General features: G+C 38.6%; 1 long non-coding RNA gene across 1 annotated transcript in view; it reads right to left on the bottom strand.

Moving 5' to 3' along the window:
* LOC110567207 (uncharacterized) overlaps positions 1-27,426 on the bottom strand; it is a 174,116-nt gene that overhangs the window by 113,173 nt on the left and 33,517 nt on the right. The window contains exon 2 of the long non-coding RNA XR_002477654.2: positions 5,679-5,826. This is a non-coding gene — a long non-coding RNA (uncharacterized LOC110567207). The remainder of the gene's footprint in view (positions 1-5,678; positions 5,827-27,426) is intronic.

Genomic DNA, 27,426 nt, shown 5'->3' with positions numbered 1-27,426 from the left:
AACAGGCATTTATTTTCTCACAGTGCAGGAGGCTAGGAAGTCCAAGATCAAGGTGTTGACAGATTTGGTCATCTGGTGAGCTCTGCTCTGTTTCCAAGATGGCACCTTCAAGGGGAGAAATGCGTTGTCCTCACATGGTGGAAGGCTGAAGGGTAAGGGAGCCAAAGCATTAACGAAGCCTCTTTTATTAGGGCCTTCATCCCGTTCACAAGAGAAACAATGCTTATTGACCTAATCACCTCTTAAAGGTCCCTTAACACCATTACATTGCCCATTATGGTTTAACACCCGTATTTTGGAGGGGACACATCCAGACCACAGCTGCTACTATTTATTTATCTCTTGTTCAGTTCTCTAAACATGCATCGCTCCTCATTCTCTCATTCTGTCTTCTTCTGCCAACTTAACTTAAGTACAAGCATCTCTCAGTTTCTGGACCCTTTCCTTTCCTCTTGGCTGACTGCTTCACAATGGAAAGGCTTCATCTAAAAACTAGTTGATCTCCCTCTACGGGGAAGAAGGATTTATTTGATTGATGACTTTGAGGTAGGAAAGTGACCCTGTTTAGACTGACGAATACTAGTAAGTCATTTTTGCCCCATATATCATGTTGGCAATTTTTTCCTGTTACTTGACCAATCTTCCATAGGAAAATAAAATTCTCATTATAATGTATTACCTATAAGCATTATCTTAATCATTGTAAAATCTCAGGTCCTGGAGATTTGATTAGTTTATGTGCTATGGCTGGCTACTTAACACACAGAGTATTTTACATAAATTAATTCTAGGCAAATTTCTCTTTATGATATTTTAGCAGCTCAACCTTTATTCATAACCAAAGAATTATAGATTTTACACTTGTGAACACTTCAAAATACGAATTCATTTTAACTTGCTAACATGGCAAAACATGGAAAATGTGATATATAAAGAATAAACATAAGCCATGGGGCTTACAACACAATAGAAGCACAGTGGGTAGATTTCTTTTTAAAGGCTCAGCTCAACAGGGAATAGAAAAAGAGAAAACAAATGTCTCTGCCCTGCTAAGAGAAGCCTTGCCTTTGTGTGCTGTTTCCTGGCAGATGAAAAGGCAGAGAAGCTCCAGCTTGTATTGCTCTCCTAGGATTTGAAAGAACAAAAGAAAAGTAAACACTTCTCTGCTTCTAAGAATGACATTTAGGCGAAAATAGTCTATCTTTTCTTTTTGTTTCTTCTCCTTCCTTTATTTTTAAACAAAAAAGACTAATAATAAGGTGAAAATCTTTTGAAATTATTTTTGTGTTAAAAGTTTACTAGTTTTTTGAAAATTGTAGCAGAGCTTATTTTATTTTCCTCCTGCAATTTGTCTAAGGTGATATTCAGTTGTTAATTCTTGAGCAACTTTTGATTCTTTTGTGGTGCAATCAAAATCGAAGACCACCAATTTATTCAAATGATATATTATTCCAGGCACTATAAAGAGTACCCTTGGTTAATGCTGATTGTAAATGATTTTTTTATGCAAACTAACTCCTTCTCTCAGAGCCTCTGTCCTAGGACTTCAACTCATCTTACATGCTATTATGATCTGAATGTTTGTGATTCCCACACCCCAAATTTTTATGTTGAAATTTTAACCCATAAGTGATGAGATTCAGAGGTAGAACTTTTGTGAGCTGATTAGATCATGGAACACTCATGGACAAAATTAGTGCCCTTATAAAAAAGGCCCAAGAGAGACCCCTGGTACTTTCTACCCTGTGAGGACACAGTGAGAAGGTGCCATCTATAAACCAGAAGTGGGTCCTCACCAGACACCAAATCTGCCCATGCCTTCACCTTCACCTTATTAATGTGACATGATAACATTTTTATTAAGCCTTAGCACATTAATACAGGTCTCCATTGCTAAAATCCTTTATTTATGTATCTTCCTGATATTGGGGGTCAGATACTGAGGTGAATCATCTAAAGAGAAGAGAATCTTCTTTGATAGTTTTTGCCAAGTAGATCAACAAATGCCTTTTCCATTAAAAATACCATAAAGCCTAAACAGGATGCTGTTAATCCCTGGTGTCCTATTCTTATGGATTTTCTGTAAACCCTCCGGGAATTCCTTTTCAGTATCTTTCTAGGGCTCTTTTCTCTCTTTTCTTGTGGGAATTGCCGGCCTCCCGTCTTTGGTTCTCTCTTTAACACTCTAGACTGTGGCTCACAAACCGAATTGATAACAGAGATCCATAGATAACATGAATAAATGAAGCAGGTGGTAGGAAAGAAAAATTATGTGGCTCTCTTACTCTTCAGTTTTTCCATCTTTGATATAGTAAAGAAATACCTTTCCTCTTAGAAAAACAAAACCACCACCACAACAGAAAACAAATACAAGCACAATCTTAAATGGCAGCCGGTATTCAATGTCAGAGAGATAAGGAGTGGTTGTCTATGGAAAGCAGGAAGCAGCTGTTTCTCAGCTTCAGCCAGTGTCAGCCAATAGGTAATATCACCATTAGCAAAATTTTTTCTATTTCTCAAGAGAATCTGAAATTCAGGCTTTCATCTGAAATCTCTGATATTTAAAAATTTGCTTGAGGATAACATATCTACGTGCCAGAAATAGCATGCCAAAGAGAACACATCTCCACACCAGAAAGGGTGAATGGGTTGCCAGTCCATGGCTTCTTTACTACAGATTACTAAAGGCAGTGCTTTTCAAACTGCAGAGAATGACCTACTGATGGCTCATGTAATCAGTCTCATGGGTTGCAAGCAGCATTTTTAAATGAAATAGAATTGCCTAGAAGAACATGGAACTGAAAACAGCAGAATTTATTACGTTTAATAAGGGTAGTTATTGTAAAAGGAGACTACACGTGTGTGCGTGTGTGTGTGTGTGTGTGTGTGTGTGTAGTGAGTCTCTATAAACAAAAACATTCTACTCCTGACTGTAGACAGTACCTTTGAAAGTCACTTCCTTGGTAACATTATTTTACTCACTTAGTGCCAAATGCCATTTAAATGCCAATGGTTTTGAAAAGCACATCTATAGGCTAGATCTTTGTTTTGAACTCAGACCCATATTTTCAATTATCTACTAGATATTACCACTTGGATGTTCCATAGATCCCTCAAATGCAGTAATAGAATGATTAAAATAACGGGCTTTGTAGTCAGACAGATTCGAATTTGAATTGTGGGATTTCTCCGCCTGTTTTTTCATTCTTAAAGTCAGAATAATTAAAACCTCAAAACAGTGCCGTAAGAATTCGTCCTTAGAACAAAAATAAACAAATATTGCCTGAGCACCCACCACGTTCCAGGCACTTTTCTAGGCACTAGAAACTGATGAGAAAATGCAGCCCCTCCACACAAGACAATGCTGCTTTTCAGCAGTTTGAGAAAAAAGTTGAAATCAACAAAACATCCCCTTCATGTTTTACTGCATACAGACAGTAATCCTTTTAAAATGTATTCCATCAGCACCCCTTTCAAACAGCATCTTTGAAGTTTACTAAGTTATGACCACAGAATGACCTTCTTCCTGCTGAGTGTGAGTAAGCCTTCTCTTGTCTCCTGAGTGTCATGAGCTCTCCCTGCCCCAGCTAACCACCAGGCAATTCCCAGAGAGGTCTTGGTTGTACTTGGGTACTAAATAGAACCTCTAATGTTATTGAGTGAAGGAACTTGTGTGTAGCGTTCCCAGGTTCTAGGGAATAAGATGAAGTCCTTTGCCCTTGTGGAGTTTGCTGACAGTGACCACATAAACAGATACATACATGACAGCATAGTTTCAGCTGATATCGTATTGTTGTAAGTGTTGTTACAATGATGAGGATGAGGATGATGATGATAAAGTAAAACCATAAACACATTATTTCCCCACTCTTTCTCCTTACACCTACCTCCTTCTCCTCCTGTATTTCTAGCTGGATAAATCACATCACCTTTCACACTGTCGCCCAAGCAAAGGAAACTATCTAGTCTATAGGCTCTACTCTATTATTTCTGAAATCCATCTACTTTTCACTCTTACTATCATTGTGCTATGCCAGATTCCTACCATCACTTGCCCAAGGTTCTGTGGCAACCTCCTGAATGGCCTTTCTGCTTTGAGATTCATCCCCTTAATACATCATTCACATTGAAATCAGACTCCTTCTAAAATGGATCAAGTCATGTCTCTTCATTTTCTAACCCTTCAAGGACTTTCCATTGTCTGTAAAAAGTCAAAGCTCCTGGTGGATTTACCAGAGATCTTAGCCCTGTTCAACTCTCAAACATCATCTGTTCTCAAATTCTGTCTTTTTGTTAATTAGAATGACTTGCATAAATTTTTAAGCTTCTCTCTTACTTCTGGGCTTTTATCTAGATCACTCTTCCGCCTGGAAATCTTTTTGTTCTCCCTGCGTTTCTTACTTCCAACATTCCCCACCCCCTCCCATCCCACACACTTCCACCCTTCAATTAAGTGCATTTTGAAATTGTGTATTTTCTTCACTCTCTCCTTTTAAGAAAGGATACATGTCTTTAATGGCATATTCCCATTAAATGTTAAATGCCTAGGTCCCTGGATTTGTTTCCTAATACTGCTGTATCAAATTGTCACAAACACAATGGCTTAGAACAATATAAATGTACCATCTTATGTTCTGCAAGCCAGAAGTGACAGGTCTTATCAGGTTAAAATCAAGGTATTGGCTAAAATCAAGACACCAGCAGGACTGCACTGCATTGTTGCATTCCTTTCTTTTTTTCTTTTTTTTTTTTTGGAGACAGAGTTTCGCTCTTGTTACCCAGGCTGGAGTGCAATGGCATGATCTCGGCTCACCGCAACCTCCGCCTCCTGGGTTCAGGCAATTCTCCTGCCTCAGCCTCCTGAGTAGCTGGGATTACAGGAACGCGCCACCATGCCCAGCTAATTTTATGTACTTTTAGTAGAGACGGGGTTTCACCATGTTGACCAGGATGGTCTCCATCTCTTGACTTCGTGATCCACCCGTCTCAGCCTCCCAAAGTGCTGGGATTACAGGCGTGAGCCACCGCGCCGGGCCCTGCATTCCTTTCTGTAGGGTCTAGGTGGGATCTATTTCCTTGCCTTTTCCAGCTTCTGGAGACCATGCACATTCCTTGACTTGCAGCTGCCTTCTTTCTATTTTCAAAACTAGAATAGGCCAGGGAAGTCCTTCCCATGAGGAATCACTCTGACCTCCTCCTTGCCTCTCTCTTCCATTTTAAGGTCCCTTATAGTTACATATCATCTGGGTAATCCAGAACAATCTTATTTTAAGATTGTCTGATTAGCAACCTTAATTCTATTTGCTACCTTAATTCCCCTTTGCCATATAAGGTAATATATTTATAGATTTCTGGGATTAGGACATGGACATCTTTGGGAGGCCACTATTCAGGCTACCACAGCCCCCATTAATGCCTCATAAATTGATGTGCAAATAAGGTGTCCAGTGGATCATTACAGGGGCTGCTGTGGTGGACGGCCGTGATGCTTGCCTGCCCATCGTTTATTTTCTTTCTTATGGTAATGACACCTTCATATTTCCAGAGGAGCTCCTTCTCCCCCAACTTCACACAGCCTTAGTGGGTGTATGAGTTAAGGTAATGCTAGTTGCTGTAATATATAGTGCCCAAAATTTCAGTTGCCTCAAAAACATTTTTTTAAATGATTTCTTGCTCACATAAAGGTCCAATGAGTATTTCTGGTGTGGCTTTTCTCCTTCGAGCAGTTCAGAGGACTCAAAGACCCTGGTTCCTTCCATCTTGTAACTTCTCCATCACAAAACACAATTAGCAATGTCATCTAGGAATCGTCTTCAATTTGTTCTTCTGGAAACAGAAAAGAATATGAACATGTAGGGAAGATTTCTATAGGGCACATCAGGAACTGGCATATATCATTTCTGCTCGTATTCTAAGGACAGGATGTCAGTCTCATGACTATACCTAATGAGAAAAAGAGATTAGAAATGTGGTCTGACCATGCTCACAAATACAGGAAATGGACAAGAAGCCCATCTAGCTGTTTCTGCCACAGTGAGACTGATAAAAACGATAGCACCCAGGACTCCCCTGGCCAAGGGTTGCAGTTATAACCTAAATTAAGTCAATCAGAATACAAACTTGAAAAAGACAGTCAGTTAAAATTGTGTTTAATTACAGAAACAAAAAACCACCACAACTCAGCAGCTTAATTGAGTAAGGGATTTTAGGTCCAAAATAATAATTTTGGGGACAGTAGGCCAGGACAGGTGTGCAGCTCATTGATGTTACCAGAGAGGCACACCCCTTCTATTTTCCTGCACCACCATCTTTACTATGTGCTTATAGTTCTAATGGTCATAGGTTGGTCATTCAGCTCGAGGCATCACTTTTACCTTCTAGATAAAAAGAAGTTAGAAAGTGTAGGTTGGGAAAATTCTGCCAAAGGCTGTAACTGTGTCCCATAGACACCTCTAACTGGGAGACTAGGAAATTCAGTATTTTTATTTCCTAACTTCCAATAGTGAAAGAAGAAAGAAGGAATCGGAATGGGCACTGATTGAACACCTGTTTGCACAACTGGAATGTTTGGAACCAGTTCATCCCCAGTGCATCTTTAACACTTAAGATAATTGGTATCCCTGCGTCTAGATGCCCTGCACTGCTTTGTTTCCTTCCATTTCTTCAGTCTGGATCTTTTTTTTTTTTTGGAGACAGAGTCTCACTCTGTCAGCCAGGCTGGAGCGCAGTGGCAAGATCTTGACACACTGCAACCTCTGCCCCCCAGGTTCAAGCAATTCTCCTGCCTCAGCCTCCAGAGTAGCTGGGATTACAAGCATGTGCCACCATACCCAGTTAACTTTTGTATTTTTAGTAGAGATGGGGTTTTGCTATGCTGGCCAGGCTGGACTCAAACTCCTGACTTCAAGTGATCAACCAGCCTTGGCCTCCCAGAGTGCTGGGATTACAGGCATGAGCCACAGCACCCAGCCCAGGCTGGTTCTTAAAGCTTTTCTTTTACTTCTCTGAGCTATTCAGTCTTTCTAATAAGTTCAATTTATTTAGTAAAAAGTTAATTTCTGTTGCTTACCACCAACAAATCCTAATTGATGCTACCTTATAAATGATCCTGGATTTTTAAACATTCAGGAAATACCAAGCTTATGAATATTTCTTTTTTTATAGTTCAGGACCCACTGACACTTAGCCCTGTCAATGGAATGTCCTAATAATTTGGAATTGAAAATTTAAAAGAATGTTGGCAATCATTAAAGTATCCAAAAAAAAAAAAATGTTCTTTGGGAACAGGAAATATTCATCCAATGAAACATTTAGGTAAAATAAGTTTCTCTCTCCATTCCAGAGATATACCCTTATTTCTATGAATTGGCTAGTGACTGGAGCTGGTTCAAAAATGGTGCAAACCCTGTGGTTTACTAGCACTTTGTTAAATGAAACTGATCACTTGTAAAATATAGTAATTGTATTAAACAACTGTCATTAACCCTAAGATCCGCTTGATGATATCGCTCACACAGCTCCACAGGGAAAGCACTAAAAGTACACATATGCACACACATATGTACACATACGCTAGTTAAAATGTTTCCTGAGTATAAAATAAGACAGAAGAAAACATAGTAGAATAGTAGAGATTCTCGGTAGAAACTACATTTGAAAAAATAATGATAAATGATGTCATGATAAAAACGATATCTTTAATAAAGCTACTAACATTACTTTACATAAATAATGACCATTTGTAGATAAATTTTAGAATCATAGAATCTGCAGCCTCATTTTAGAGATGAGAAAACTGAAAGCCAAAAGAATATCCGCTATGCCACACTGCCGCTCAGTGAGCTAGCCGGAGTACCAGGATGCAAAACTCGGTTAAGCAGAGTGTGAGTTTACTGGTATGAAGGAAACACTAGAGCTGAACAAAGATCATTGAAAAATCACTATTTGCCTTATATTGAGGCCAATCTGCAAAGCATTTTATCATTTATTAAACAATTTAAGCACTAAATCACAGACTGACTTTCAGGTACAAAATATTTAATAATGAGTGTGTCTTGTGTGTGTGTGTGTGTGTGTGTTTTTAAAGACAAGATTATTTATCATCAGGAATAAGTCATTTTCCATAAAAAGGAAGTTTGGGCATATGATACTCATTAAAAATATTACCATGGTAGACATAAAATAAAAACAGCAAAATACAATCAGTTTGAAAGCATAGGAAAGAAAATATGGTATGTTTTGCCTAGTCAATATTTGTTTACAAAATACTCTGCAGGCATTCATATACCTTTTCCCCTGGAGTTTAGAATGTAATTAGTCATACAACATACACCTAAAGAAAAAAAATGGCAAGAGTAGTAAAAATGCAGCTTGTTTAGAATTTTGAAAATTAGGTAGAAAAGAGTTTCTCACAATTATTTAGCATGAACAATTAGCTTGTTGTTAACAGTCAACAGTAACCAAAAAAGTCAAATGCTTTAATGGGAAGAACATTTCAAGAAAAATTATAGTCAACTAAGATTTTCTAATATCTCAAACTCAATAGCAAGAGCATCTATCTGAAAATCAAGTAATAATGATTTATTTATATCTCTTAATGGCTTTGTTGCAATTGAGGGAAAGAAGGTAATATTAAATGAGGTGATAACTAGATCATATTTAAGGAATGCATGTAATTCAGGCATAATTATTTTCACATCAGTTTTATGAAAACATAAGTACATTATAACTAATCCTGTTCCAGAAAATGCAAATAAAATAATAATAGAGAAGGAATAGACATCAAATTGCTCCTTTAATAAACCACAGCCATTTTTTCTAAGCAGGGAAAATGCTTTAATTGAATTTCATCTTATTAGAAAGACATTATTTCCTCCAGAGTCATAAAGTATATACAAGGCATATTAGGAGTTGTACCAGATGGGGCTATTTTGTAAGCACCACAATCTACTGTGGTATTACTGTAGCTAGGGTAGGTAGAAAATGAATTTATTGAAAGATATTATACAGCTCAGAGAATTGTTAGGTGGGCTGAGGAATAGTCTCAAGATTACTCCCCCCGGAACCATTCCTCAGAACCACACCAAAGAACTGGTCTGAGCAGGAAGTTACCACGGCCACCACCACCCCCACAATAGCAAAAGGAATGAATCATTCTTAATCTGTTTCTTCCCACAGTTCACCTCCACGGTAAGTCCCACTTCTGCCTCCAACTTACAAAGCCATAGTTACACATCTGCAGCTTAGCCACAAGGGAGTCTGAGAATGCAGATTTTTTTTTCTTTCCAAACTACCCTTGGAAAACAGAGCTCACAATGTGAAGACGTATCAAATGAATAGAGGCTGTTCAAAGCATGTGGAAAATTTGGTAGGCAAAATTTAAGATCTTCCACGATCTCCACTCCCCGATGTTATATCCAAGCTTAGTTATACGGCAAAAGGGATTTTGTAGATGTAATTAATGGCCCTAAATAGTTTACTTTGAGTTAATCAAAAGGGTGATTATCCTTGGTGGGCTTGACCTAACCAGATGAACCTTTAAAAGGCAATGTGCCCTTTCTGAGAGGAGGTTTGAAGGATAAGAGAATTTTCCTGCTGGTCTTAAAGACACAACATCCACACATTCTACAGCTGCAGGGAAATAAATTCTGCTAATGACCCCATGAGCTTGGAAGAGGGTCCTAAGCCTCAGATAAGACCCCAGCCCCAGGTGACACCTTAATTTTAGCCTTACAGGACCCCAAACAGCAAACCTAGTTATATCCTGCCCAGAATTCCAACCAACAAAACTATAAGATAATAAGCTAAGTTTTAAGCCACTAAGCTGGTGGTAACGTGTTATGCAGCAATATAACATTAATCCAGGCATCCACCAATGACAGGCAACTCCAAGAGATGTCATGTGTCAATGTTAGATAATAAATTCCATAATTTTTTATTTTATTCTTGGATAATAAAATCCGTAATCTTGTTAAGCATTTCCAAAAGGCAAAATAATTATAGTAAAGGTAATTTATATTTTCACTTAAAACCATTGTTAACTTCTATTCAGGTACTGTTCAGTGGTTACTCCCTGGTACAAACTGAGATTTTAAAATGAAAATGAAAACAGTTATTTAACAAAACTTTTGTACCACAATGTATTATCTAAGTGTGTGCATGTGTGTGTGTGTGTGTGTGTGTGTATTTCCAATAGCTTATTACTATAATGTGCCCTTTCTGTAAAATTAAAATGTAAGTTTGATATTATAATACCCACAATAAAAATATCTATCAGGAAGGAAGGCTAGAAGAAGAAGAAGGAAAATCAGCAAGTTAATAAGGAGGCAAACCAACTTTCTAATTGAGGAACAATTTATCACATGGTTTCATGTAGCTTGCATTCTGACTAATTGATCATAATCTTATCCACCATGAGGGCAACAATTGAAATATTTCTGGAATAGAAATAGACATGCTCTTTCTCACCTCCCATAGCTGTTTCTTTAATAATATCTAAGAAAACGGGCACGCAGATCTAAAAATAATAATTACGGTCCATTTTTAAAAATTAGTTGAAATTACTTAGGTAATGCTGTCTCATTTTAGGAAAAAAAAAATAAGTACATGGTTTTGGTATCAGATTGGTTTAAAGCCCAAGACAAAACAAAGTAAAAATAATATGAACAAAGTATTGAAAGAAGTTATAGGAGATCTATGGAAAAAACTATACATCCCTGCTCAACTTTGAAGCTTGATTGTCCTATCAACCTGATATTTAATGACTTCTTTTGAGAACAGAATAATAATTTGTGACCATTATTTTTAAGCAAGTCATGCTAAAGATCACTGCATCCTGAGATGTAAGAATTTCTGTATATTTACTCTCAGGGACTATATAACTCCACCATCCAAGATTAGCAACTTATTGCCGTTAGTGACATGTGGCTACTGAGCCCTTGAAGGTTGGCTAGTCCAAATTGAGATTAGCTGTAAGAATTAAATTCACAACAGATTTTGAATGTTTAGTTTGGAGGGGAACAACTCATTAATAAGTTTTATATTGATTATATGCTGAAATGATATAATTTATATTATTTTTACATGGTAGTTAAATAAAATAGCAACATAATTCATCTGTTTTCTAACTTTTAAAAAAATATGGCACCATAAAAATTTTAAATTTTACACATTACATGTCGATTGGATAATACTGTTCTGTAATATATGAAAACTCCACACTTTTGTTTCAGAGATTCCATCATCACTTATGGAATCATGTCTTACTAAACTATTTAAAGTATATCCCTTTGGCCTGGCTCAGTGGTTCAGGCCTGTAATCCCAACACTTTGGGAGGTAGAGGTAGGTGGATCACTTGAGATAAGGAGTTCGAGACCAGCCTGGCCAACATGGTGAAACCCTGTCTCTACTAAAAATACAAAAATCAGGCTGGGCGTGGTGGCAGGTGCCTATAATCCCAACTACTCGGGAGGCTAACGCAGGAGAATTGCTTGAACCCAGGAAGCAGAGGCTGCAGTGAGCAGAGACTTCACCACAGTACTCTAGCCTGGGTGACAAAGCAAGACTCTGTCTCAAAAAACTAAAAATAAAAAATAAGGTCTATCCCTTTGTTGAAGCATCTAAGACTGTGCCCTTGTCTACACATGGGCTAATACAATTATTCCTGCAGGGGATCTGGTAGTTTTTATTATCGGCCACAACATTTGCACTCAGAGCTCTGGGATGGAGTGGAAAGGGCAAGGACCCTCCCTCCAGGGGCTATAGTAGATGCCCAGATATTCCTGCAGAGACTAAACTGAAAACTATGGCAGTCCTTTTAGTTTATGTGCCCCAACATGAATCAAAATACCACCTCGGGGCCCAGTATGGTTTCAACACGTAGTTTCCCATGTTCAGATACAAAACTGATAACAATGATATAAGAATTATTTTTAATAGGGAATTTAATGTTTAACCATTTGACTTATTTCTCTCTTTGGTATCCAGACATTTTCATTTTGTGGCATTTAATACAGTCAACTTTGGGTCAGGCCCAAAGAAGAAAGTTATTCATAATTTGGGGGAGATTCCCAAATACAGGGACATAGGGTTTGAAATTAAAGACCCAGAGAAGGTTGACACCCAGGCATGGGCACAAAATCAAGAAACAGTGGCAGATAATAGTTTAAAAATACCAATGTCTACTTTATATGAGAATTTATATTACAAATAATGGGAAAGCCCAAGCAGGCTGTCATGAGATTACAGTCTCTTCCTGCTGCTCTTGTGGAATTTTCTTCCCAAAGAGGCATAAGACGCCTTCCTCTACAATAATGTAGATAATCCCACAGGCTAGAATGCCCATTTGCCATTTCTCGCCTCTATGCAAGATTTCCTAATTTTCTTGATCCCAATGGTAACCTGGGCAAGGTCTTTTGTAGAATCAAAAGGAGCAGCAAAGAGAAGAAGCTGAAAAGGGAGAGAGGGCTACTGCTGAAAAAGAAACACTTGGGCTGTCACTATTGAAATTCATTTTTCTGTTTCTTCTTTGTATGAAAAAAGCAGGAAGACTGAAGAAAGAAGATATTTTCATGGCTTATGCAATTAAATAGTTAATTTCCCAATCAGGCTCTCCTACCTCTCAACCCATCAGAAATGTGCCTTTCATGTGTTTACCCAGAGGAAAAATGGAAGGAAAAAGACAGAGAACCAAATTATGACTAAAGCTTTCTTCAGTTTTTTATATTTTGATTTAGTTCTTTTAATGTAGTATTTTGTTTTTACTCTGCTTTTTTTAAAGACCTTTGAACAGAAAAGCAGGTTACTATCTCAAATTTTTAATGCTGATTGAAAACATAGCTGTTTAGAACAAAAAGTCATGCATAACTGAAATGAACATTTGTTATATTTGTCATTCTGCCACGATTTTCACCTTTTGTCAACAATATTCTAATTTCCCTTTGGGTAAGCCACCTGGCATCCATTCTCAATCTCTGTTTTAGATGGGACTAACCACACCCCAAACTCCCAGGACTGGGTATATAATTGAATAGTGTCAGTCTTGCTGCTTCAGAGACATGCATGTTCAGAGCCAATAAGAATGAAAATTGAGATTATTTTCCTAATTGTTGGGAAACTGTATTTTCTATCAGAGTTGTTGAGAAAGTTAGATGAATGTCTAAAACCATTTCCACCTTTTAGAGATGAACCCACCTGATAATGAGGCACCGAACTCATTCCCAAACCACCTTTACCTCTGCTGAGTTTAGGAATGTGAATCCACAAATTACCTGGACCAGCCAGGTTTCAACTTTTTATCATTTGCAGTTGAAAACATCCCAACAGATTCAATTATGAAGATATCTATAGTGCCCTCCCTGCAGTATATTCAAATCATCACCGAAAGGATCTAGGAAGAAAAGCTTTTCTAAGTGCTGCTATTGTAAATCCATATGCCCAAATTATATGAACATTTGGAAGAAAAAGTAAAGTTCTCAGGTATTTAGATTAAAATCTAACCATAAAGCAAAATGTGTCCAGTTTTCTCCTTTAGCTATTAGAATGCCAGAGTATTAGAATGCCAGAGATTATTGAATGCCTCAAATAAATGGATTCGATACATCGTTATATTCGAGCTACTCCAGTCATTTATATTAGGGGCTTTCAACTTGTTAAGCCATGAGGTACTTTATTCAAAATAAATTTATATGAAAGCCTAACATTTAAAAACAGATAAAAATAGGAGTTGTGGTATGGGTGGACACGGGAGGTGGTATCAAACCCTGCCCAGTGGTCTTTTCTTAGAAGCCTCACCCTGCTTCCCCAGGGTCTCCTTGGACACTAGCTCCACAGATCACAGTGTAAAATAAACAGATCTAAATGATCCTAACCGACTGACCATTTATCAGTTCTACCATAAACACATTACAACCTTTCAGATCTAATGACTTTCTAAAGAGCTCCTGTAATTGTCCCCCGAACTAGCAATCTACTGCCAGCTTCAAGCCCCAAAGAATTTAGGGTACATCTAAAATAAGGTCTAGTGAAAGAGCTCTTAATAAAAATTAAAGTATTATGATATTAGAATTATGAATGTGTCTCTCATGATCAATTTTTATTATAGCATTTTTTGAACGTTTAAGATGTAATACCAAATGCAATATGCCAGAAGTTGCTAGGGAAAAAAAAAATAAACCAGAAGTCTTTTGAAACTTTTTCCAAGCCTTAGCTTTAAGTATCAGGGAGATTATGAATTAGAGAATTCAAAGTGAGAATAGTAAGGAAACTTTCAGATTATAACAGGAATGTGGAGACAATATTTAATTAACCACACAGGAAAGGAGAAAAAGAGACAACTTAAATAAAGCAAAAGAAAAATCTCAAAGCACTTGCATTTGACTTTAGAAAATTCTCTGGCACAAATTCTCTACAATCTATCTGGCTCCAACCTATCAGTAGCCTGGAAACAGCTTGAGAGTGTGAAGGTGAGGCCTTGAGGTCATTATAGAAGGCCATTAGTGGGTAAATAGAGAGTTGACCATTTGCTCTAAGGCTAATTCTTGTAATTATAGAGCAGAGGGCTTAGATAGCTATGTTTATTTTCCATATCTCTCTTCCTAGCTTCATATAACCCCATCAATGTCTCCCTCCTCCGCTGCAATCTCTTTCCTTTATGTCATTTCCACTTGTGGTGCCCTTGTCACCACCCCCTCTTTTCCCACTGAGCTATTTTAGCTGTGAGAATCAGAGTAGCTGGCATGGTCAGAGCAGTTAAGGAAGGATGAATGACCCTATTTGTGCCAAATTAAAGAAAGCCTCCAGAAGTGCTTCCAGAGAGTACATACTCCTCACATTGTCTGTTACCCTAAAGATTCTCTCTTGACTGCATGGACCTTCAACCAACTAGTCTACAAAACTTTTTCTCCCCCTGCCTCCTAGCACTAAAATATTTGCTAATACATAGAAAAGAGAATCATATCAGTAAATGTTAGATGATGTATAGATAGTAAAAAGGAAAATAATATGAAATTAACATCCAGGGATTCACAATTTCAATCACTTTGTCTAATAATAAAATGGTTTTGCATTACTTTTAACTCTTTGGTCTGCTGACACAAATGCGAACTTCAAATGCCTCAAAACAAGTGAAAAAAATGCTTGTTAAGCAACTTCAATATCATTTGTACAAATTTCTTGAACAGACGGTTAATAACAGTTAATTTTCACTTAATATTTACTACAAAGCCAGAATATACAGCCTATAAGGGGAACATCCACTCCAAGGAACAAAAATAAGCCCATGCAAAGCAGAGAATGGCACAAAGCTTTCGATTCAACATTCAATCAATAGTATTAATTGAGCATCTACTATAAGCTTTTCATTGCACTAGGCACTGAGATCTTGCAAAACAGGAACAAAGATCTCTGTGTGACACATATGATTCCCCCTGCAAATTAACTCCTTGGTAGTCCAGTCTTGGGATTGTGTTGCATTTAAATCAGTAGAAATTGTGACTTTTACTTCCATCGCTCACAGAAATTCTTGACTGACCCTGGTAAATTTTCATCAAGCTTCTTGGTCCTTTGCTATATTCAGATACCCTGAGCCTTCTAGGAATATCTCACACTTTGCCACAATAGAACCCTCTCTCATTTCTGTTGCTCTATCCCTGATATTTCGGCTCTTGATTGCCTTCTCCTCCATTCCACGTAGCCTATCACAACAGCCTTCACTTGTTGATAATTTTTATCATGTTATATGTATAATATATCTTGTCTTCAAGGATCTAATCTAGTGGAGAAGTAAGAAAAATAAATATTTCAATATTGACATATTGTGATGTATCAGAATAGAGATAGGCACAAGTTTCCATGGAATTATGAGAGAAACACTCTTACTGAGCTGGGAAAGGAGGAGGTTGGGACAGGGACAGGATTTGGAGGGCTTGGAGCATAAGAAATGCCCTTTGCGGGGTGAAAATGTTGATGGTGCCAGGAAGCCCTCTTGAAGAAGCCTAGGTAAAACTTAGGAAAGACCAAACCTTTTCACTCCAATTACAAAAAACATTCAATTTTATCAAACCTTTTTTTCCTCAAAAAAATGATCTAACAAGTAATTGACAGCATTTTATCATTGCTGTGCATGTAGTTTCTCGAGTTTTATTTCACTGGCATGCATTAAGGTAGTGATTTCTCCATTTGGTGGCATCTTCTCCAGTTCCCCCTGCAGATATTAGCAAAAACATGTGCTATTACAGAAAACTCCCCGCTACACACACATATATAAAAAAACCAAAAAGCCATAAAATTGTAATGTCAAAAATCATGAACTGATGAATTATATAAGGAATAAGCGGGCCGGGCGCGGTGGCTCACGCCTGTAATCCCAGCACTTTGGGAGGCCGAGGCAGGTGGATCACGAGGTCAAGAGATAGAGACCATCCTGGTCAACATGGTGAAACCCCATCTCTACTAAAAATACAAAAAATTAGCTGGGCATGGTGGCGCGTGCCTGTAATCCCAGCTACTCAGGAGGCTGAGGCAGGAGAATTGCCTGAAACCAGGAGGCGGAGGTTGCGGTAAGCCGAGATCATGCCATTGCACTCCAGCCTGGGTAACAAGAGCGAAACTCCATCTCAAAAATAAATAAATAAATAAAAAATAAAAGAAAAAGAATAAGCAGCATAATAAAAGAAGATGTATATAAAAGCTAAATGTATAAGTCTTCAAGCATTATTTAAGCTAATCTTTCTAAATGTTTACAATTCTTTTCTTGCTTAATATGTTTGGGGAGAAAAAATAAATATGTATAAGCAAACAAACTCTAGGGGCCTGTTTCATTCTTAAAGCCAGATCCTAAAAGCTCTGAAGTTTGGCCCAAACATGGCTGAAGATCCAGAAGTATACAGAGTGAGTGAGTCACCACAAGGAGTGATTTGCTTCAAAGAGCACCAAAAACAGAAATTCAAGATGTAGATTATAATGTAATTTTCAAGACTGTTTAAAAATGCCTCCCCTCAAACGGAGCAACATAGTTATCTAATTAATTCAGGTGAATACATATTATCCTTTAATTCATATCTCATTAGCCTGACACAAGCTGGAGCACAATGTTCTTTATCATACAAGGTACATTTCTTGCTATAAAATGATAAATTTTAGGAAATTAGGTGTGTAATGGAAGACCAATTGCTCCGGAAGAGATATGTATAACTTGTAATCTTGTAAATTAATTCTGCCTGGGCTGCATTCCAGTTTTCCAGAAGAACAATTATTAACAAAGGAAAACCCACCCAACGGCATAAAAGACAGTATGAATACTGCTGCACAATTCCCTCTAGGTGCACCCAGAAATTTTTCAGGATCCTACATGAAATCTTTTCTTTTCTAAATAGTAATTTCATTAAAATACATGTCGCAGCTGAAGGTGTGTGAGTGGGAAAAAGTGCAGTGAAAGGAACAAGGCAAGAAAATGGAGTTTTAGAAACAACACAGTAAACGACTGCTGATAAACTTAAGCATTCTGGTACAATTAAGGGTAGTTTTGTGTGCAGAAAAGATGATTCGATATACTTTATTAATAACCATTTATTAAAGTTACAGATGGTGAAATTGAATTCTTCCTTGAGTTTTTATGTTCAGCTTCTTATTCTAATTTAAAAATCTAGCAAATTTACAACTGCTTGTTATAAGAGATTTGAATAATACCAGCTGATTTCCACTTATAAACTTGGTAACCTAAATGTTTTCAATATGCAAACATTGTTTATAAATTTAATACATTGTATTTTCTTTTAAGATAAAATATCTGAATGATAGACCCTTGCAAAATACCAAATTCAGATAAATCAAATTAACTTTACATGGTGCAACTAGATTGTTTTAATATTCTAGTGCTATATATAACCTTAGAAATATTCACCAAAATCTATTCTGTTAGATATTTGAAATGATATATGTAATACTAATTATGCATAAATTCTAAACATAATATAAATACTATGGTTCTGATTCCTCTAAGCATTTTTATACTAATTCTAAACATTCCCATAGTTAAATGCTGCTTTTCTTTGGGGAGAAATACAAGTAAGGGCAAGATGTTCTTACTCCTACATAATGAATATTGATACAGGAAGATGAGTGATAAGTGATTCCACCCCTTAGCCCACAACCCAGTACTTGCCATAAAAAAGGTAAAGCCGACGTCCAGATACTCAGAACAAGGAGAGCTGCATGATTCACTCTTCTTTTGCTTTGTTTGTATATTAATAGTAATAAAAGAAGTTGAAGAATAGTTTTCCCTCACAGAGTTCCCTCCTGCATAATAAACACGTGGACAAAATTCTTGCTGATCTGCACCAAGCCTCTCTGATCATTCTTTGTCAGTTAGGTTACTTTTCACTAGCAATTTTGACTGGGAATGAGATCTGCAACTTTAGACATTCAGAGCAATTCTCATCACCTGCTATTTAAGTAGTTACTTTAGGAGTCACCTTAGCATGTTTGAGACTACCCGAAGGCTAGTGACTTTGATCAAATCCAACTTTTAACTTAGAAAAAGTCATAAGCTATACTTCTTAATGCATATACCTCTGTGGTCTGAAGCATCAGTGAAGTCTTTATAATCCCCTAGACAGCCCTGTGCAATCTGATTGCCCCATTTCTACCGATTTCCTCTCTCATCCATAAAACTCTCTTCCTGATTCACTCTACTCCATCCACACCAGTCTTCTTACTACCTCTGGTCCTTGCCCAAAGTGTTCCTGCCTCAGGGCCTTTGCATTGGCTCTTCCCTCTACTTGAAATACTTATTCTCCCGTGAATTCATGGCTTGCTTCCCAATGGCCTTCAGGTTTTTACTCAAATACAACTTTCTCCAAAAAGCCTATTTCAAGCGTGCTATTTGAAACTGCAACCCAGCCCTGTCTCTTTACCCATCCCACGTCTCTTTACCCCTCCCACTAGTTCTTATTCTCCTCCCACTCAGTTTATGTTCTCCCTATCACTCAACAGCATCTGACATGCTATACATTTTAATGATGTACTTGCGTATTGCCTACTTCTCTCAAAGCTCCATGAAGGACAAGATTCTTTTCTTTTTTGTTCAGTTCTGTATACTGATATTTAAAAGGTTCTCCAAAAATATCTGTTGAATGAATAAATAAATGGAGTGAAGAAGTTAACTTCTGGTTGCCACAAAAAGAGAGTCCACATTATTATTGATAACCTTTTAAAGAATGCAAAGTAGTCCAAGCCCTTCAGCAGTGGTTTCTGCAAGCAATGTACAAATTTGAAAACAACCTTTCCTGTTCTTCCAAATAGGCCTGGGATGACCTCTGCCTGTTTTCAACCATTATTGATGGTAATTATTCATGTTTGAAAGTAACATTATATTTCTTTAAAATTGTCCCTTAATTAGAATTTTCACTGTTTCAAACCAGCCTTATCCCTTAATTAGTCCAAAGTGGTAACTGAAATTTATGTCCCAGCTCAATTCATTCTCCTTCTTTACCTTGATCTCCTGTTTTCTCATTTGTCCCATTAACCATAAATGGGGCTGAGAGAGGCATAAATTGTTTTCTCATGATGAAAGGTCTGAATTGACTAATTAGGTCAGTCAATTCCCAGAGTGCAAAGGCTAAATTTTCTTGCTTGGATACGCACCACATATCTGCAAACCACAGCACAGTTAGTTATCAAATATTCTGCAAATGTTCTCATGCGGAGCTCCCTCTGAGGGTGATCAGAGAGGCTTGGTGCAGATCAGAAATAATTTTGTCCACATGTTTATTTTGCAGGAGGGAACTCTGTGAGGGAAAACTATTCTTCAACTTCTTTTATTACTGTTAATATACAAACAAAGCAAAAGGAGAGTGAATCATGCAGCTCTCCTTGTTCTGAGTATCTGGACGTCGGCTTTACCTTTTTTATGGCAAGTACTGGGTTGTGGGGTGAGTAGTGGAATCACTTATCAGTCATCTTCCTGTATCAATATTCATTATGTAGGAGTAAGAACATCTTGCCCTGACTTGTGTTACGCCAGGGAAGACCAATTAAACTCCCTCAATAGACAATTCCTAAATGTCCTATACATGAAGCCAACTTGGCACTTCCCTCACTGTGTTATCAGCTCAGTGAAAAGTGCCACAGAAGTACAATGCCTGAGCTAAAAATGTCCAATGGCACTAGTGATGAAAAAGTCAGGCAGAATCTTAGGGTTGTCAAGCCCATGTTTCCCTTGAATTACTTTATTTAACCCAAAAGGTAAACATGTAATATCTGATTGTCTGTGGACAGTGTATTTGACATCAGGAAGCTTTCCATTCTCATATTAAGAAACAAACCAAAGAAAGAGTTATGATCTTGTGGATGACTCATTCTAAACGGGGAATTATCCAGAGTATTTAGAAAAAATAGGGCCCTTGCTGGGCACAGTGGCTCACACCTGTAATCCCAGCACTTTAGGAGGCCGAGGTGGGCAGATCACAAGGTCAGGAGTTCAAGACCAGTCTGGCCAACATGGTGAAACCCCATCTCTACTAAAAATACAATAATTAGTTGGGCATGGTGGCGCGAGTCTGTAATCCCATCTACTCAGGAGGCTGAGGCAGGAGAATCGCTCGAACTCGAGAGGCGGAGGTTGTAGTGAGCAAAGATCATGCCACTGCACTCCAGCCCAGGCAACAAAGCAAGACTCTATCTCAAAAAAAAAAAAAAAAAAAAAAAAAAAACAGGAAAAAAGAAAAAGAAAAAATAGGGCCCCTGTTTTTTTTTTTTTCTTGAGACAGAGTTTCTCTCTTGTTACCCAGGCTGGAGTGCAATGGCATGATCTCGGCTTACCGCAACCTCCGCCTCCTGGGTTCAGGCAATTCTCCTTCCTCAGCCTCCCAAGTAGCTGGGACTACAGGTACGCGCCACCATGCCCAGCTAATTTTTTGTATTTTTAGTAGAGACAGGATTTCACCATGTTGACCAGAATGGTCTTGATCTCTTGACCTCGTGATCCGCCTGCCTTGGCCTCCCAAAGTGCTGGGATTACAAGCATGAGCCACCGCGCCCGGCCGGGCCCCTGTGTTTTAAAACCAAACCCTAAGATATTTTTAGAAACCTGGAAGATTGTTTGCCATAAAAAGCTACCATCACCAAAAAAGCAAGAGATTTTCTAGCTCTTAAGACATAAAAGCTGGTTTTATATCTGAACAGACTAACCCTTATTTTGGAAAAACTGTTTAAATAGACCCGTTAGTTTTACTGATATAAATAAAATATAGGTCCATAGCTTAGAGAAAAGCTTTCAGATTGTTACTTAACTAAATGCAAATATTGAAAGTGAATCAGATACTGCATATCATCACCCTTCCATCTGCTGTATACTTTTATATATTGTGGTTCAGGGTTATAGCTGTCTCTTAGTTTTATTAAAGATGAAATTTCTACTTTTCTTGATCATTTTTCTTGTTTTAGGGTAATTTATGAGAGGATGATGTGGCAAAATGATTTTATTATGCCATTTAAAAATGGGAAGTGATTTACCGCACAACTTAAATATTCTGACTATCATTACAGCAACTCTGTAAGGTGAGTACACTGGGAAGGATAAATTTTATTAAAATAAATAGAAGAAAAGAGGAAGTTTTGCTTTCTTGGGGAGAGGCATGGCTCAGCTCTATTAAGATAAAATATGATCTTGGACCTTGAACCTTTTGGTGGAAAAAGGCTGGGCTTGCCAGGCACCATCGGAAGGACCGGGGCTAAATACAGAGGGTACTGCATTTTTCTACATGTTACATGTTGTGACGGGTTATGAGTCTTCCTGGGAAGCATGGAAGAAAAGGGATTAGTGACACAAAAACTAAAAAGAAAGGCATGAGAAGAGGAAAGACATGAAGAAAGGAGAGAAGGTGAAGGGGGAGAAGACTGGAGGAAGGGAAAGACAAGACAGAAGGAGCAAATGAGAAAGAAGAAGGGCTGTGGTGTTTATGAGCAGCACACCAGCAGGTGGGAACTGGAAAGAAAGTTGGATACAAGAAGTTCCCCAAGGCAGCAGGGGCTGGTAGGCTCTAGGACAGAGCAGTCCCATCCTGAGGTTTAAGGTGTGTGCTGGGCTTGGCTGCCTACCTACTTCTCTGCTCCCACAATCACCTCCTCTGCTACTTTACAGTGAAGATGCTGTCTGCTTGCTTTCCAGAGCCAATCCTTCCATCTGCTCCGCCACTGCAGTAACTTTGGTGTTGACCACTCCTCCTTTTTGTGTCTTTAACTTTTCCCATTTGGGACCTTTCTATTAGCTTTCGAATAAGAGCTAAGAACTTTGGGAGGCCGAGATGGGTGGCTCATGAGGTCAGAAGATAGCCAGATGAGCTCATCCTGGCTAACATGGTGAAACCCCGTCTCTACTAAAAATACAAAAAAATTAGCCAGACGTGCTGGCACACACCTGTAGTCCCACCTACTCGGGAGACTTAGGCAGAAGAATCGCTTGAACCGTGAAGGCAGAGGTTGCAGTGAGCCGAGATCACGCCACTGCACTCCAGCCTGGGAGACACAGTGAGATTCTATCTCGAAAAACAAAATAAAGTAAAATAAAATAAAATAAGCAGCACTTCAATCTTTAAAAAGTTCCTTCAACTTCACTCTTTCCCTGCCATCACTTTATCTTCCTCCTCTCCTTCACAGTTAAGGATCTCAAAACCACTATGGTTTTTTTTTTTTTTCTTTTTCTTTTTCCATGTTCTCCCTACACATCCATCTCACAACCTGCTTCAATCTGACTTTCATCTCCAGCACACCATCAAAAACAGCCCTGGCTCTGTAGGTTATTAATGACCTGAAGACGCTAAATCCGATGAGAATTATTCAGAGCTCACTTTATTTATTTGACCCTCCAGCATTTGGTTTATTGATCAGCTCCTCCTTGAGTTTTCTCCTTGCTTGGCTCTTCTGTAGCTATCCCATCTCAGATTGCCTCCAGCCTTTCCTGTCTCTTTTGCAGGCTCATCCTCCTCACCAGCCCCATCCTGTACCACATTCCTACTTTCTCTCTGAGGTACATCATACAGCTCTTTTTTTAATTCCCACCCTCCCCGTCACAAAACTTTTCACGTGCTGTTTCTGTAGATGGCTTTCAGGTTAGTTATCACTTCTTTGAGGAAGCCATTTCTTAAGTGTCAAAGAGGTCAATTCTTACTGTTACTTTTATTGCACCCTGTATCTCTCCTTTATAACAACTCTGGATGCTTCATCTGCATCATCTGAGGTTTTGTACATGTTTTCAGTAACTATTGGGTTAATAATATCTGCATCAGCCTCAGTTGACTGTACACTTCATGATGATAAGGATCATGTTTGTTTTGCTTTGTTTTGTTTTGGATTGTGAGGAACTTACATTTATTGTCTGCTCATTGTCTGGCACAGAATGATTCTCAGTACATACTTGTTAAATAGTTTTCCTCAAACTTTTATTTTATTTATTTATTTATTTTTTTGAGATGGAGTCTTGCTCTGGCACCCAGGCTGGAGTGCAATGGCACGATCTCGGCTCACTGGAATCTCCACCTCCCGGGCTCAAGTGATTCTCCTGCCTCAGCCTCCTGAGTAGCTGGGACTACAGGCACGTGCCAGCACGCCCAGCTAATTTTTTGTATTTTTAGTAGAGACGGGGTTTCACTGTGTTAGCCAGGATGATCTCAATCCCCTGACCTCATAATCTGCCCACCTTGTCTTCTCAAAGTGCTGGGATTACAGGCATAAACCATTTTTTCTCAAAGTGCCTGGCCTCCCCAAACTTTTACAAACACCCTTTCTAGTGATTTTTTATTAGCAGTGACCAGCAGAATGGGAGAAAGAGAATGGCCCTGCAAGCTTGAGGGATAATTCGAGCTTGGAGAGTTAGAAGGAAAAATTTCAAGCATGGAAAGATTCAAACAAACCCATCTCCCTTTAGGCACTCACATAAATGTGAGGAGGGGGTACAAGTCATTTCCCTTTGCCACTAAGAACAAAGATAATCCCAGATTGCTGGAGCTTTGGGGACACCGAGAAAACATATTATGTTTGCAGATGTGTTATTATTACAATCTTATGGAGAAAAAAATTAATTGTCAGAGACTAGATGAAGTCAGACTTCATTTGTGGATCCAAAACCTGACAGCCCAGCAGAAGCAGTGGGGCCTGGTAAATGCTAGAACACAGTTTCCAAAACACAAGGATTCTAGTTCCCAAAACACACAGATTCTAATTCAGTTGGTCTGGGGAAGAGGTCAGGAGTCTACATTCTAAAAATAACCCATCTCAACACACCCCTATTCAATTATAATATATCCCAGATTTGGGAATTACTAAACCAAATAATGCCTAAGATATTTTTCACTCCTGAATTTCTATGCATCTCTAAAAATACAATTAGGATTTTCCTCAATAGAGGTTATGTGAACCTCAGCTCAAGTCATGGATTGTTTATTCTTTTGTTCAATAAGCATTTGATGCAAACTTTTTATCGATGAGGCACTGAGCTGCCTTTAAACACATGTGCTCCTTAGGAGTAAAGTGCTTAATGAAATTACAATACAATACAGTTAAAGAAATTAGATGTCTAAGAAATAATTTGGGATACATAGGGCATTGTATGAACTAAAATTTCAGTTATCTGTCCATCAGCATTGCCAGGCACCCAGAAAGATCCCAAAACTGCAAATAAGTGGGGTTATTCTTGACCTTTTGTGCCTTCCCCTCACCACCCCCTCTGAGATGTAACCTCTTCTCTAGCTCTTATATCTCTATATTGTAACTCTTGCCACAAATTGCTTCTTCATTCTGAATAAGTATCAAGTACATGTGTTCTGTATATAGGTATATAGTAGGGGTTTAAGAGTTTCAAATTAGTCATTGGCCAAGCAGGGAAATGGTTTTTCAAAATGGTTTCTGCTTTGAAAGAGGTGTCTATAAGACAATGGGGACAAAAACGGAAAAAGAAAAATGAAGCTGAGAGAAGAAAGATGAAAAGTTGGAACGGTGTCAGGTGGCACAGAAATAAACTATAGTGGTGTGGTATAAAAGCAGGAACCACATTGGTATCAGAGAGATGGCAGTTCGCGCTCAAAAAGGGAAGATAAAAGACTAGGGGTGGCCTCTCCTTGGTCTTCAGAGATCACTGAGGTAATAATGATCTCCACCCCGAGCAAGTACCTCAATGATCTCTGAAGACCAAGGGAGAGGCCACCCCTAGAAAGTACTGGAAGCAAAAAGTGGAAGAGGAAAACAGGAGAGAAAGGTAGAGACAGATGAAGGCTCAGCAGAAAACCCTGAGCAAATTGATGTGATACAAGGACCTTCCCAGAGTCTGGGGGCTGGAGGATGAGGCACATTTGCCATATGCAAGAGTCAAGTAACAACGTCATTCTATCCCATGCCCCACAGGGCTTCATCTCTTCCTCTAAATGTACTGATAGCACAATGCAATATTACTTCCTACTTCTAAGGATTGCCCTGATAGGATGATATGATATTTAATATTGCCCTAAGATAATATGCTATTTAATATGCTCTTATTAACAAGGCAGGGAAGGACATAGTCATAGCCAAACTGATTTGCCTCGAGCCAGGCTTCTTATATGAATCACATTATTATAACCTCATACAAAGCTAATAATGCACTTATAGTTATCATTCTCATTTTACATTTAAAAACCAGCCAGGAATGTGCTAGTAATTATTTTATACGGAAAAAACTCTGATTGATAGTGTCTACCAAGATCTATGGTGTATACTCCATGGAAATACTACTAACATGATGTCACTGAATAGAGTTGAAAGGGTTGTATAGTAGCATCCCCTTGTATATTACTTCTATCATAGACAAACAATGGATGAAAATAGTCAAGAGCATACAGTAAAATGTAGCAAAATAATTAGGAAATGATGAGTTTGGATCTTTATTAACTTTACCTTGAACATAATTTGTTTAATTGTAAATTTATATACTACAATATTTAATGAGGGCTGTGTTTAACAACCAGCTCACAAAGTCTTGAAAATTCAATGATCAGCTCTCATAAGCCAGTATGAGCTGATTCCAGCATACCTCTGTCAGTTCAGTGTGATTTTGGAATATATTCTCCTTTATAACACCTCAATTTCTAACTATTTCCAGAAAACAGTGAATTTTTAAAAATCTTGTCTCCTTAAGGACTGATTCTTGTATTTTAAACGTGGTCCCGCAGCCCTCCAGGTGATTCACGTAGTAGGCATGAAGTTATCAGAGTCATGTCATAGAGAAGTCTAAGAAACCCAGATGAGTAGACGAGGGATGAGTGTTACCAAGAAGCAGATCCCTGTATGAGAATCAGTATGTGGCAACAGAAATCAAACCACTTTCAAGTAGACCCAAACTTAATGTGAAGACAGATCTTCTTATATATCCAGACAGGGCTGAAATTAATCCTAGAGATGGAGAGTTTTGAATCTGCAGGGTAGGATAGGCAAATGATTACACTTGACTAATTAAACAGACCTTGAGGTTGATTTGCCAAGACCCAGACCCCCTTTCTTACCTACATTTTTGTCATTGAGGCAAACCAAGAGCACAGGGGATGCTGACCTCCACCCCGGCTCCAAACATGAAGCATGCTCTTAGGGCCTGACAAAATCAGAGTATTTTTCCCACCTGGCCCAAGATAAATATTTGGGCTGCAAGGCAGGAGGGAGGATTTGCCTGCAGCTTTGGGGTAAATAGTAACTGGTTCTTCGGGCAGCGGATGTAGACCTGGGAGCTGTTGGCCGCCGTGCTGGGACAAGAGCACAGCAGCTTTAACACAGAGCTGCATTACTCACCACTGAGTATCAGAGAAAAGGACAGAAACCAAGTCCTTGGTGATGCAATTGTGTGACTGGATCAACCCAGTCCTGACACCTATATTTCCAGTTATGTGAGCCAATAAATCTTTTATGGCTTGAGCCAGTTTAAATTGTGTTTTCTGATAAGGTAACTGGATGCATTCTAACTGAGACAACCTTCAAAGTGATCAGGTAGGTGTTCATTGAGAACAGAACCTAGCAAAACATGCTGGAGACACCAGGGAAGTAAAAGGTCAGAGGTGGCTGGTGTAGCCAATGAACACTACACAAGTATTTTTAGAAGTACCTCTAAAGAAGCACTTTAGGAAGGTAGGTAGATGTGGCGGATGAGGAAGAGAGTAGGCCTTGCCATCTGCAAGGAGGGTGTGACCAGCCATACAGGAATGGGCTAGGACCAGCTGAGCATGGCCCTTCCCTTCTCTCGTCTGACAGTTATGAAAAGAAATTCTTTCATTTCCTGGTGAGCAGACGCTCTACCCATTGCATCAGCTTGCTGTGCTGGCCTGGTGTCCGCTCCTTAATCAGATATAGGAGCTAGGGCAAGTGAATGCCACGTTGTAAAAATAGAAGAACAGGTAAAGGGAAGTTCTCTCCAG

This window comes from Aotus nancymaae, unplaced genomic scaffold, assembly GCF_030222135.1.
Source record: "Aotus nancymaae isolate 86718 unplaced genomic scaffold, 86718_ANA_hifiasm-v0.15.2.pri h1tg000016l, whole genome shotgun sequence".
Classification (NCBI taxonomy): domain Eukaryota; kingdom Metazoa; phylum Chordata; class Mammalia; order Primates; family Aotidae; genus Aotus; species Aotus nancymaae.
The sequence above is the reverse complement of the archived record's forward strand: the minus strand, read 5'-3'. Positions and strand labels throughout refer to the sequence as shown.